This window comes from Stegostoma tigrinum, chromosome 9, assembly GCF_030684315.1.
Source record: "Stegostoma tigrinum isolate sSteTig4 chromosome 9, sSteTig4.hap1, whole genome shotgun sequence".
NCBI lineage: Eukaryota > Metazoa > Chordata > Chondrichthyes > Orectolobiformes > Stegostomatidae > Stegostoma > Stegostoma tigrinum.
Genome location: NC_081362.1, coordinates 39,427,983 through 39,443,455, shown reverse-complemented (window position 1 = coordinate 39,443,455; position 15,473 = coordinate 39,427,983).

Below are 15,473 nucleotides of genomic sequence, written 5' to 3'. Positions count from 1 at the left end.
AGCAGTAGGAATATACTCGAGGGAAATCAGGGGGGCAAAAAGGGGACGTGAGATAGTTTTGGCAAAGAGAGTTAAGAAAAATCCAAAGGGATCCTACAAATGCATTAAGGGCAAAAGAGTAACTAGGGAAAGAATAGACCTCTAAAAAATCAACAAGGCTGCCATTGTATGGGACCACAGGAGATGGTTGAGGTACTAAATGAATAATTTGAGTCAGTATTTACAGCGGAGAAGGATATACAAGCTAGAGAACTTGGAGAAATAAAGAATGAAATCTTGAAAAATGTCCATATTATAGTGGAAGGGTACTGGATGTCTTAAAACGCATGATAAATCCCCAGGGCCTACTCAGGTGTATCCCAGAACTTTGTTGGAAGCTAGGGAAGTGATTGCTGGGCCCCTTGCTGACATATATGTATCATCATTAGCCATAGACAAGGTGCCAAAAGACTGGGGGGTAGCTAATGTGGTGCCATTATTTAAGAAAGTTTGTAAGGATAAGCCAAGGAACTATAGAATGGTGATTTTGAAGTCAGTGGTGGGCATGTCATTTTAGGGGATTCTGAGGGATAGGATCTAAGTGTATTTGGAAAGGAAGGGGCTGATTGGGGATAATCAATGTGGTTTTGTGTGTGTGGAAATCGTGTCTCACTAACTTGATTGAGTTTTTTGAAGCAGTGACAACGAAGATTGATGAAGAAAAAGCATTGGACATTGTCTATATAGACTTCAGCAAGGCATTCATCAAGGTTCTGCATGGTAGACTGGTTAGCAAAGTTAGATCACATGGAACCCAGGAAGAGTTAGCCATTGAGATACAAAAAACTGGCTTGGAGGCAGGAAACAGAGGATGATGGTGGAAGGTTCCTTTTTCAGACCGAAGGCCTGTGACCAGCAGTGTGCTTCAAGGATTGGTGCTGGGTCCACCGCTTTTTCTCATTTATATAAATGATTTAGATGTCAATATAGGAGTACTGGTTTATAAGTGTGCAATGATGGTATAGTAGACAGTGATGGCATCAGGACCTTGATCAGGTGGACTGAGGAGTGGCAGATGAGATTTAAATTGGATAAATGTGAGGTGTTGCATTTTGGAAAGACAAATCAGGGCAGGACTTATACACTTAACGGTAAGGCCCTGGAGAATGTTGCTGAACAAGGAGACCTAGGGGTGCAGTTCATAGTTCCTTGAAAGTGGAGTCCCGTGTAGACAGGTAGTGAAGAAGGGATTTGGAATGCTTGCGTTTATTGGTCAGTACATTGAGTACAGGAATTGGAAGGTCATGAGATGGCTGTACATGACATTGGTGAGGCCACTATAAGAATATTGTGTTCAATTCTGGCCTCCCTGCTATCGGAAAGATATTGTTAAACTTGAAAGGGTTCAGAAAAGATTTGCAAGGATGTTGCCAGGTTTGGAGGGTTTGAGCTATAGGGAGAGGCTGAATAGGCTGTGGCTACTTTCTCTGGAACGTCAGAGATTGAGGAGTGACTTATAAAAGTTATTAACATCAGAGGAGCATGAATAGGGTGAATAGCCAAGATCTTTTTCCCAGGGTCGGGAATCTGAAACTAGAGGGCATAGGTTAAGGTGAGAATGGAAAGATATAAAAGGAACCTAAATGGCAACATTTTCAAGCAGATAGTGGTATGTATATTGAATAAGCTGCCAGAGGAAACGATGAAGACTGGTACAATTATGACATTTAAATGACATCTGGACAAGTTTGTGAATAGGAAGAGTTAGAGGGATATGGGCCAAATACTGGTGAATGGGACAAGATTAATTTAAAATGTCTGGTTGGCGTGGGCAAGTTGGACTAAAGGGTCTGTTTCCATGCTGTATAGCTCTGTGACTCTATGACTTAATGACTCTAAGTTCACAGGGGAATTCCTTTCAAGGTAAGTGTAATTTTTTTTCCCCAAATTATGATTTGAAATAGGGCTGAATTGTCTTTTTTCTATGCAATTTGGATGTAAAAGCAAGAGAGACTTCTACTTAGGGTCAAGCCATATTTCCCGGTGCATCTATGGTCTTCTCAGCCTTAGCAAGCCAATACCAAATTTTATGGGCAGGAAGTTCAGAAGCCCAACAAGATGCGCTGATTTCCCTTTTCTAGACTCCGTCTTTAACAGACACAAGGACACCACTTCACTCTCCACAACCCAGGAGCACCATTCAACCTCTGGTCCATCCTTGGGTATATCAGAGACCAGGCAAAAAACAGCACCGTGCTCTACTGATGCCTTCAGAGTGATTTTAGTCACAATTACCATTGTTTTGACTGGCAATGATTTGAGGCTGAATTAAGTTTAATGTCACATAAAATCTAAAATGAGCTTCCTGCTAAAAAGCCCTTTTACCTCTGGCCTCACCTATTTCAACACCCCTAGGAGGTCGCAACTTGTGTCTTCTAGCAAACCTAAGGAAACCACTACCCATTTTCTAAGCTGACCCAAATCCCATTCAGACTACACCCCACAAATCTGTATTGGCTTGCACAGAGGAATGCCGAGCTTTATCAGTTTCCTTTGTGGTTTTGTTCCTAGGAACATGGGAAGAAGTTAAGACCATTCAGCCCCTCAAGGCTCACCCAACACTCTCGATCATGTCTGATCATTTGTCTCAATGCCATATTCTGTGCAATTCCAATGTCTCTTGATTAAATAAGGCCTAGAAGTATATCAACCTCTGTCTTGAACTTACTTAATGACTGACCATCTATTGCCCCTCTGGGTTAGATAATTCCAAAATATTATTTGAATTAGGAAGCTATAAAGAAATAAATTGTTAAGAAACTGCCATCCTTATCCGGTCTCATCGACCTGTGACTCCAGAGCAATGTGAGTCATTGAGATCTTACAGTTTGGAAATAGGTCTTTTGGCTTTCCAAATTCACACTGACGCCCCCAAAGAGCATCCCACCCAGACCCACCTCCCAATCCTATCCCTATAACCCTACATTTCCCATGGCTAACCCACACATCACTGGCCACTATGGGGCAATTTAGCATGGCCAATCTACCTACCCTGCACATTATTGGACTGTGGGAAGAAACTGAAGCATCCAGAGAAAAGTGATGCAGACGCAGGGAGAATGCACTAACTCCACATAGATAGTCGCGCTGGGCTGGGCTGAAATTGAACCCGAGTTCCTGGCACTGCAAGGCAGCAGTGCTAATCACTGAGATGCCGTGTCACCCTTAATGGTTGACTCTTAGGCAAGGGCACGAAATGCTAGCCTGACCAGTGACATTTACATCCTGTGAAAGAACTTGTAAAAAACACCTCAGTCCCATTAGACATGAACACTTTCCCATCCCTCTCCATATAGAAAATACTCTGCACCTTCCTTGCTACTAAAGTGGATGACCTCATATTTATCCACAATATGCCATCATACTTGTGCTCATTCACTCAACCATCTAAATCTTTACACCCTCCTGACAACCCATAAGTTTTGTATTATCTGTAATTTTTAAAAATATTACAATTAGCCAAATTATTGATCTAGATTGTGATCAACTAGGACCCAAACATTGATCTTTAAGTTACTCCACTGGGCATAGTGTGTCAATATAAGAATGATCCATTTAGTTCTACACTCTACTTTCTCCTGGTTAACCATGCAAGTATATTATTCCAAATTCCATGCACTTTCATTTTGTTTGCTAACCCCTTCTATAAAAAAATCTTCTTAAAATCCAAACACACCACATTCACTGGTTCCACCTTATGAATTCTGCTATTAACATCCTTAAAAAAATACTTAACAGATTTGTCAGGAATGATTTCTCCTTCATTAATCTATTGTGGCTCTGGCTAATCAGGCAATTATTTTCTAAATATCCAGTAATCACATGATTTACAATAGATTCAAGCATCTTTTCTACTATTGACACAAGACAACAGGTTTGTAGTCCTTTGTTTTCTCTCTCCCTTCTTTCTCAAGCAGTGGGATTACTTTTGCAATCTTCCAATCTGCAGACACCATTACAGAATTATTAGAGTTTTGAAAGATGATCACCAATGAATCACTATCTCAGCAGTTATAACTTTAAATACTCTTTGGTGAAGGTCATTGCATACCACTGATTTGTCAACTTACAGTTCCACTAATTTCTCTAATACTATATTTTTGCTACTACTAATTTCCACATTCTCACTAGATTTTTGAATTTTAATTATTTCAGGGAAACGTGTAGAGTCATGGGAATGTACAGCATGGAAACAGACCCTTGAGTCCAAGTCATCCTTGCTGACCAGACATCCTAGATAAACCTAGTCCATTTGCCAGCATTTGGCCCATATCCCTCTAAATCCTTCTTATTCATATACCCATCCAAATGTCTTTTAGATGTTATAATTGCACCAGCCTCCTCCACTTCTTCTAGCAGCTCATTCCATACATGCACAACCCTCTGAGTCAAAAAATTGCCCCTTAGACCCCTTTTAAATCTTTTCCCTCTCACCTTAAACCTATGCCCTCCTGTTTGGGAAACCCCACCCCAGGGAAAAAACCTTGTCTATTTACCCTATACATGACCCTCATGATTTTATAAACCTCTATAAGGTGAACCCTCAGCCTCCGACGTTCCAGGGAATACAGTCCCAGCCTGTTCAACCTCTCCCTATAGGTCAAACCCTCTATCTCTGGCAATATCCTTGTAAATCTTTTTTGAACCCTTTCAAGTTTCACAAAATCCTTTCTATAGCAGGGTGACCAGAATTTCACACGGTATTCCAAACTTCTTAAGTCTTCCTCTGAGAAGGCAGACACAAAGGACAGAATCCGATAGGGGTCTGAGCAAAATGGGCTATGAGGAGATTTCTGGCAGAGTCATGTAAGAACGACAGCAAGGTTTGTCTCAGCATTGGGAGCATTCCACACCACCTTCTATTCTTAAGATAAGTGACATTAGGTTTTTCACTGCATTGTTGCTAATTGAGGGGGATTCTTAGTCATTATGCCTTACTAATGTCTCTACTCATGTCATCAATACTTAGCTTCCTATCTCAACAAATGTGCCATGCAAGCTAGAATTCTCGACATGGAGCGGTACAGTGGCTCAGTGGTTAACTCTGCTGCCTCACAGCACCACAGACTCAGACTCGATTCCAGCCTTGGGTGAGAGTCTGTGTGGAGTTTGCACATTCTCCTTATATCTGCGTGGGTTTTTTCTCTCGGTGTTCTGGTTTCCTCCCAAGTTCAAAGATGCGCAGGTTAGCTGGATTAGCTATAATTAAATTGCCCATTGTGTCTAGGGTGGGAAATGCAGGGATAAGGTAGGGGGTGGATCTGGGTAGGATGCTTTTTGGACGGTCAATGTAGACTTAATGGGCCAAATAGTCTGCTTCCACAATGTAGGGATTGTATGTTATGATTCCATTCTATGGAAATCAAAATGGGTATCTGGTGACTTCAACTTGCCACTTGCCCCATAGAACCTTCATTTTGGACACTGGGCGCCAACATTGGAATGGTCACTTCATGGACACTGGCCACATGCACTGTGCATCTACACATACTGATCCGACATGTGCCACCCTGTAAGAACCCCCCAACCCCAACACATGGAGTCATGCAGTACATAAACAGACCCTTCAGTCCAACCAGTCCATGGCGACCATAATATCAAATTAAACTAGTCCCACCTACCTTATCAGACACTTGTATACTTCATTCTACACCAGTAGCTATCATTGTAGTGCTACTTCAAGGACTCTATATGTTTAGGGACACAAACCAAGCTTGTGGACATGACAAGGGCTGTTTACTTGCTGTTCTAATGCTCATTCACTCTGAGTTTACCTGCATTGCATTGCATTGCCTTGTCTTTTGTGCACACTTTGCCACTTCACCCAAAGCTACTATGCCATTTAACAAGAACAAAGGCCAGGAATCTTGTCATAGTTGTCAGCAGGCAGCAATCAAGTCAATAAACATTTCTCAGGGGATCCATTACAATAGGTCAAGGGAAAATCCCAATACTAATCCAGGGGCTTGGACACAGTAAGTCAGCCACACGGGGAGGGCAGAGTCAAGCGGCTTTTCACATTAGGGGTGAGGAGCTGGGCAGCCCACCCCCATCTTGACTTTTTGAGGGTTGTTTCCCTCCTAGAATGATAGAGAGGTGGGTATTACAGCAGATCAAGGTGAGTGGCACTGCTGTTACGGTCAATGCGGGTGGAGAGTTGTCCAGAGTGAGTGAGTAGGCAAAGGAGAGGACATGCTGGGATAGCAATGTGGAGGGGTTGTGGTGAGGACAATCTTTCGGGCAATAGCAAGGGTGGGAAAGCATGAGCTTTGATGAGAGTGAGGTACAGTAGCAGAGATACCGTTGCGTTGAGATATCAGAAATATGATGGAGGTACGTATGTTGACAGAGTGGAGAAAGTTTGACATCCTTCCCATAGTAGTGAGCATGCCTCCAGACAACTGAGTCTGTATTGACCAGGGTGACATCCTTGAACCATGCTGACGTGCCTTGGTGACATGGCATCCACTGCTTGTCTTAGGGGAAGAGGAGGAATCCATGTCTGCATCATCCATTCACACTACCAGTCTGCAAAGTGGCATCCCGAGTTCCCTTGTCTACCATCTCTGGGGTCGTGTCAGGATGTGTACAGGGCAGCTCCGGGCTGACAGAAGTTGCTGGAAAAGCTGAGCAGGTCTGGCAGTATCTGTGAAGAAAAAATCAGAATTAAAGTTTTAGGTCCAGTGACCCTTCCTCACACCCATTCACTGGACCCGAAACATTAACTTTGATTTTTTTCTTCACAGATGCTGTCAGATCTGCTGAGCTTTTCCAGCAACTTCTGTCTTTATTTCTGATTTACAGCATCCACTGTTCTTTTGGACTTTATCTGGGCTGACAGTGCTTGTTTGGGTGCACAATGGACTTTTAAAGATGGCCAGAATGCAAGAGATGCCAGCAAATTCTGGAATATCCATGCAGTGGTGACTTCTTTTGGGAACGCCCCATAGTAAGATGAGGGCTAGAATCAGATGTGACAGATACTACTGGAGTGGAGTAGGTAGTTAATGTGGTGAGAAAATGAGCAAACATGACACTAGTGAGGCCTTTTCTTGAGTACTGTATGGTTACCTTGTTATAGGAAGGATATTATTAAACTAGGGAGGGTTCAGAAAAGTGGTATTGCGGGATGTTGCTGGGAATGGAAGGTTTGAGATATAAAATTAGGCTGGAAAGGCTGGGACTTTTTTCACTAGAGAGTTGGAGGTTGAGAGGTAGCCTTACTGAAGTTTATAAAACCATGAACAGGACAGATGCGGTGAATGATGAGGGTCTTTTCTCTCGGCTGGGGGAGTTCAAAATGAGGGAGCATATTTTTAAAGTGAGAAAAGTAAGATTTAAAAAGGACATGGGAGACATCTTAGTCCACACAGAGAGTGATTTATCTGTGGAATAAACTTACAGAAAAAGTGGTGGATGTAGGTACAGTTTAGAAGACATTTGTCATAAGTTCATGAATAGGAAAGGTTTCGATGGATATGGGCCAAATACAGTCAGGTAGGACTAGTTTAGTTTGGGAACATGGGTGGCATGGACTGGTTGGATTGAAGCATCTGTTTCCATGCTGTATAACTTGTACTTACCAAAAAAGACAATTAAACCAGATGACTTAATGATATTCTCTGCCATTTCTTTACTTCGTATTATAAATTCTCTAGCCTTAGTCTGTAATGGACCCACATTTGACTTTGCCAAACTTTTCCCTTTCACATACATTTCTTGCCATTTCATTTTCTATCTTGCTTCATCAATTTCTTGGCCCACTTCTGAGGAATTCTAAATTTCTCCCAATCCATAGGTTTTACAAATTTGTTTTGGCAACTTTATAAACTTGCTCATTTAATGTAATAAATTCTTAATTTTCCTGTTAACAATGGTTCTCTAACTTTTTCTCTGGCCATTTTTGCCTTAAAGGAATGAGTGCTTTTTGAAACCTAGATATTAATTTTTGAAATACATACGAATGCCTCTCTAACCAAATATTTTAATGTGCTTTCTAATCCACCACAACCAATTTTCCCCTCAAACCTTCGCAAATAGCCTTGTTCAGATTTAAAACCCTAATTTTAGATTGAGTTGAAAAATGCTAAGATTCTTTGGTCACTATTTCCTAAAGGTTCTTTTACAACAACATTATCATTTAGCTCATTCTCATTGCATATTATGTGATCTAAATCCTCTCTATTTCTGTTAAATATGTCCTCAAGCAAATTTCTGACATATTTAGCAATGTTTTGCTTTACTTTGATGAGGGTCCTTGGGAATTTTGAGCACATTAAAGACACTGTATGAAAAAAGTATGTTTTTGGAACTGATTTTAAATTAACCACTCTTCTGCTACCAACATCTTTTATTTGGAAGAACAGGATTGTCTTTTATTTCACAAAATTGTACAGTAGTTTGTTTCATTTAACATATTATCTACAGAGTCAATCGAGGATCCTTCATTTGCTCTTCCACATCCACGAGGATATCTTCAATGTCTGAAAAGAATGTTGCACTTCGCTGGGATTCTTTGGGCTACAATCCATTAGCCCTAAAATTTCCTCGGTTAAGTGCTGCACATGTTTTAAATATTGGCAGTTATGGTGTTGAGTTTGATTGACGTGTTTGGGCCCTAATACTTAAAGTCTGGTGAGATTCCTGTCTGCCCATAGTGGTGTCTGTAACGCTACTAAAGTTGAGAAACTGCAAGTTGATGCTGGTAACCCCTTCACTCCATATTAACACTTCCTTCAGATTATTCCCACTAGCTAGGGGATGGTTTTGAAACATACAAGTGACTCTGAAGACCATAAAACCATAAGACATAGGAGCAGAAATTAACTCATTTGGCCCATCGAGTCTACTCCACCATTTAAACATGGTTGATAAGTTCCTCAACCCCATTCTCTCGCTTTCTCCCTGTAAACCTTGATTCCCTTGATAATCAAGACCCTATCTATCTCAGTCTTAAATGTATTCAAAGACTTGGCCTCAACAGCCTTCTGTGGCAGTGAATTCCATAAATTCACCACTCTCTGGCTGAAGAAATTTCTCCCCATCTCCATTCTAATAGGTCTTCCCTTTACTCTAAGGCTGTGCCCTCAGGTCCTAGCCTCTCCTACCAATGAAAACATCTTCCCAACAACCACTCTGTCTAGGCCATTCAGTATTCTGTATTAATCAATTCGATCCCCTCTCATCCTTCTAAACTCCAATGAGTATAGTCCCAGAGTGCTCAAAAGTTCCTCATATGTTAAGCTTTTTCTTCCTGAAACCATTCTCGTGAACTTGCTCTGAACCCGCTCCAGGGACAATACATCCTTTCTGAGATATGGGGCACAAAACTGCGCACAATACTCCAAATGTGACCTGACCAGAGCCTTATAAAGCCTCAGTAGTACACCCCTGCCTTTGTATTCAAGTCCTCTCGACATAAATGCCAATATTGCATTTGTCTTCCTGACTACTGACTCAACCTGTAAGTTTACCTTGAAAGAATCCTGGATTAGAACTCCCAAGTCTCTTTGCACTTCAGACGTCTGAATTTTCTTGCCATTTAAAAAATAGTCCATGCTTTTATTCTTCTTACCAAAGCACACTCCCATCCAACCCCACCACACCCGGCACTTTCCCCTGCAACTGCAGGAAGTGCGAGACTTGCCCCCACACCTCCTCCCTCACCTGCATCCCAGGCCCCAAGATGACGTTCCACATCAAGCAGATGTTCACCTGCACATCTGCCAATGTGGTATACTGCATCCGCTGTACCCATTGTGGCTTTCTCTACATTGGGGAAACCAAGCAGGCACTTGGGGACCACTTTGCAGAACACCTGCACTTGGTTCGCAACAAACAATTGTACCTCCCAGTCGTGAACCATTTCATCTCCCCCTCGCATTCCTTAGATGACATGTCCATCATGGGCCTCCTGCAGTGCCACAATGATGCCACCCGAACGTTGCAGGAACAGCAACTCATATTCTGCTTCAGAACCCTGCAGCCCAAAGGTATCAATATGGATTTCACAAGCTTCAAAATCTCCCCTCTGCCACTGCATCCCAAAACCAGCCCAGCTCTTCCCCGCCTCCCTCACCTGTTCCTCCTCTCACCTATTCCCTCCTCCCACCTCAAGCCGCACCTCCATTCCCTAACTCCTAACCTCATCCTGCCCCCTTGACCTGTCGGTCCTCCCTGGACTGACCTATCCCCTCCCTAACTCCCCACCTATACTCACCTCTACAGGTTCCATCCCCACTCCTTTAACTTGTCTGTCTCCTCTCCACCTATCTTCTCCTCTATCCATCTTCGATCCGCCTCCCACTCTCTCCCTATTTATTTCAGAACCCTTTCCCCATCCCCCTTTTCTGATGAAGGGTCTAGGCCCGAAATGTCAGCTTTTGTGCTCCTAAGATGCTGCTTGGCCTGCTGCTTTCATCCAGCTCCACACTTTGTTATCTCAGATTCTCCAGCATCTGCAGTTCCCATTATCTCTGATACAAGTTTGCATATCAATCATTTGTCAAATTTTTGTTTTATGCCCAAGGCCATAACCATGAATTTGCATTTGTGGAATACTTGCATGTTGAGACTCTTTAATTTAGGCTAAGTAGTAATGAGTTAAAATAATGCATGACTAGGAGAATGACAGAGGGAAACTTTAGCTTTATGAAACAGTACATATTGTTGTAACTGCAACCTGCCCTTCCCTATCCTGAGAAGTCATGTAGGATGAGTAGCAAAAGCTAGAGCTTACAGCATCTGCTCACTCTTATCTTCACCACATTTCACTTTAATTAATAATAATAATTAATAAAAATAGGGTCTAGGTCCGAAACGTCAGCTTTTCTGCTCCTAAGATGCTGCTTGGCCTGTTGTGTTCATCCAACTTCACACTTTGTTAACTTGGATTCATCAACTTGATTGTGTTTACAGATAATAAAATCTATAGTTAGAATTTCCTCAGAACAGGGGAATTAGGAGCCTGCCAATATTATACATTAACACATTCGAAGATAACTGTTGAGGCAAGTGTGATCCTGTGGGTGGACGACTCTCTACCTGTTGAACCACAGAAATAATCGAGTCAAGTTCAAATCTTGGCCCACTGCTGGACCTGGTGAAACTCTGCTGCTGAAACTGCGTAAATTCTATACATTCCCCAATACTGAAGTGAGAAATACTTGAAATATTCAGCAAACACATTTGCATTTCCAAAGAAAAATGACAGTCGTCATTTTGGGTGTCAACCACTCCTTAGTTCATGAGCTCAGCTCTGACACAATAACAAAGTGTGAAGCTGGATGAACACAGCAGGCCAAGCAGCATTTCAGGAGCACAAAAGCTGACGTTTTGGGCTCTTACCCTGACTGGTTGTTAAAACCTGCCCTTTCTCACTCAGATGTGGGCTGATTCCCTTTGTTTATACAATTCTTTATATTTAGATTTCCAGTAATTCCACTATGCACAACCATATTTTTAATATTATTTCTTCTAATTACTTATTCCCATGCTTTATGTAAGCATCACCTTCATGTGTGTCTGAGTTGCTTGCTTACATAGTGGGATTCATTTTACACTAATAATGAAATGTGGTTTACCATGAGACGGGGTTTACTATAGTAGGAACACGAGACATGTAAACCATCTTTCCCTCTAATTTCCTGAGTAACCTTACAGTTCTTTAATGCCTCTGAATTCAAAGTGGTTTAAGACCTGCTTTGGAATCGCAAGATGAAAGAAGTGTTTATCCTTCCCAGAATAAAGATGGTTAAACTGAAGTTGAGGCTGTTTTTCCTCTTCCCAAGGATCGTCTTTCTCGGTGCTGATGTTCTCCTCGGGCTGTGAGTGAAAGATCCCTCTGATTTGAGTCACTTTTTTAAACTATTTATCTGGGTCACTCCCAAGAACAGTGGCTTAACAGCAGTTTGATATACCAGTGTAATTATATAATTCAGTTACTCCATGTAAATTGGGTTTCTATCCCATGAAGAGTATTACAAAAGACAGTATTGAATATTATAATTTCTCTGTTCATTGAGCTGAGCCTAGGAACTGGGCTGTCTCAAAAACAGTTCTATTGAACTTCAGATCTGTCGTTTCACCTGAAACTTTGCAGCATTCTCTCATCTACACCCATTCCGTAGTCAATCCAAAGTGGATGGCTTGCATATCATGCAAAATAATCAATCCATTTAGATAAGTAAGATGAAGGAACTCCAAGAGGCATTGGTTATTGCAACCGGTAATTTATGTTGCGGGTATAATGTGAACTATGTATTCTGCTACTAGTCATGTGGGTCGTGGATTTGCTGTTACGATGTAAACCTTTATTGATGTAACTTTTTATATAAGCCTTTGAAGGAACAGTTTTTTTGATAAATTTTAATGTCATGGGTTTCAATGTTTCATGTGTGTACACCTCATGCCACCAGCTGACTAAATTGTGAACCAGATTTATAAAGAACTCATACCTTTGCATATCAGTCTAGCTTGATCCAATTTGATGGTGAATGTTGCAAATTTCTTGGCTTAATATCCTAGTTCCACTGTCTCATTAATACTTATTCAATATAATCAATCAAGGTAACCATTTTGCATATCTATCCATTTGGCCTGATCCAATTCCCAGCATGCTGGTCAGCTGGCCAGTTTTCCCAGCATGCTATTCAGTTGGCCAATGTTGTTCGTAGTGCTCCAAAAGAGCTGATATTTTATTTAAAGCAGCATTCCACTATCTACATTCCCACCCCTCCCTTTGACCTTCTTTCAACCTGAGATGTTGCAACCATTACAATTTTTAAAAAATATCAGAAGAACTATTCCATTAAAAGCTACATCAATAAAAGGGCACATTGTAAGGGCAAATCTATGATCTGCATGACTAGTAGCAGAATATATAGTTAGCATTTTATCTACAACACGAGTCACCAGTTGCAATAATCAACATCCCTTGAAGTACCTTTGTTGTACCTATCTATATTATATTGATTATTTTGCAATGATGATGCCTATTTGTATGAGGAACTTTTCGTTCCACCAGGCAAACTTGACTAATAGGATAGTGAGGTATACCAGAGTCAGTATAATGATGCTGATTACCAAGTGTGAAAGCAAACGGATCCATGGGAATATCTGCATATTTGAACTCCAGTTCCAGAAATTCTCCCACCATATGGTGATTTTTGCTTTCAGCCATCTCACTCTTCAATTCTTTAGTGTGTTGTACTATTTGAGTTAAGGTTTTATGGTTGCTAGCCAATTGTAATGATCCAATCTCCCAGGCAGGAGTTTTATTTATGTGTCATATTTTCCAAAGTAATTGCTAAGTGTGTCCTTACTCATCACTCACATCATCGGGAGTCGCTTCCCTTCTGTGAATGTCTGTCAGTTTAATTAGACCTATTTGTACGGGGATAAGAGCATTGATACAGAAGGTGGTGTTGGGAACATTACATGTCACTGCCCCATACTGATACTCCTTGAGTGACATTGTGACAGTATTTACCATTCCCCTGTAGGCGACTTTTGTGAAATCAGAGATAGCAGGAACTGCCAAGGCTGGAGAATCTATGATAATGAGGTGTAGAGCTGGATGAATGCAGCAGGCAAGCAGCATTAGAGGAGCAGGAAAGCTGATGTTTCAGGTCTAGACCCTTCTTCAGAAATGGGGGAGGGGAATGGGATTCTGAAATAAATATGGAGAGGGGGAGGTGGATAGAAGACTCTCCTTCCTGGACCTCTCTGTTTCCATCTCTGGCAAACACCTGGAAACCGATATGCATTTCAAGCCTATCTACTCCCACAGCTACCTAGAATACACCTCCTCTCACCCACCTTCCTGTAAAAATGCTACCTCTATTCCCAATTCCTTCGCTTCCACCGCATCTGCTCCCGAGATGAGGCATTCCACTCCCGGACTCCCTGGATCCTTTTCAGCATCCTTTTTAAGGTCTGCAACTTCCCCTCCACAGTGTCGAAAATGCCCTCAACTGTGTCTCTCACATTTCCTGCAACTCATCCCTCACACCCCCTCCCCGCAATAACAACCAAAACAGAATCCCCCTCATCCTCACGTACCACCAAGCCAACCTTCGGATCTACTGGATCATCCTCCGGCACTTCTGCCATTTGCAATCTGACCCCACTACCAAAGGCATTTTTCCCTCCCCACTCTTATTTGCTTTCTGGAGGGGCCACTGTCTCCCTGACTCCCTTGCCCGCACCACACTGCCCACCAGTCCCACCACCTCGGGCACTTTTCCCTGCAACGGCAGCAAGTGCTACACTTGCCCCTACACTACCACCCTCCCCCCATCCCAGGCCCCAAGAAGGCCTTCCGCATCAAACAGATGTTCACCTGCACATTTGCTAATGTGGTATACTGTATCCGCTGTTCCCGCTGTGCCCTCCTCTACACTGGGGAAATCAAGCGGAGACTTGGGGGCCGTTTTGCAGAATGCCTACACTCTGTTCACGATGAAAGACTGCACCTCCCAGTTGCGAACCATTTCAGCTCTCCCTCCCGCTCCTTGGACAACATGTCCATCCTGGGCCTTCTGCAGTGCCACAACAATGCCACCCAAAGGTTGCAGGAACAGCACCCATACTTTGCTTGGGAACCCTGCAGCCCAATAGTATCAAAGTGGACTTCACAAGCTTCAAAATCTCCGCTCCCCCGACTGCATCCCAAAACCAGCCCAGCTCGTCCTTGTCTCCCTAACCCGTCCTTCCTCCCACCTACCCCCTCCTCCCACCTCAAGACTAAACCCCATCTCCTACTTATCAACCTCATCCCGCCTCCTTGACCTGTCCATCTTCCATAGACTGACCTACCTCCGCCCTAACTCCTCATCTACACTCACCTTTACTGGCTCAAACCCCACCTCTTTGACCTGTTCATCTCCTCTCCACCTACTTCTCCTTTATCTATCTTCTATCCGCCTTCCCCTCTCTCCCTATTTATTTCAGAATCTCCTTCCCCTCCCCCATTTCTGAAGAAGGGTCTGGACTCAAAATGTCAGCTTTCCTGCTCCTCTGATGCTGCTTGGCCTGTGTTTAGCCAGCTCAACACCTTGTTATCTCCTCAGTTATCAGACTCTGCACCTTGGGGGTTTAATTTAGATTAATGCTTGTCATGAATCCACACTAGGTGGTGACTAGCCTGGTACCCAGTCAAATCTCCCAAAGTACTCTGCTGGTCATTCTCGTTTATTTCCACCAAAGTGTGTTTCACTTGTTGGGTTAGGACTTTGTGCTTGGTATCTGGTTCGGCAAAATCAAAGGTATTACCGATCAACATTCCTGCCCTAAAAGCAATGGCTAGGTTGTTGATCAGCCCTCTTTTCCTCCAAATACTTAGAACTGGTCTAGGCTTGCCTGCATATTTCCCGCCTCAATCCTTGGGCTCTCTGAGTCTAAAAATGGGGAAGGGCACCATTCTAGTAATTGAA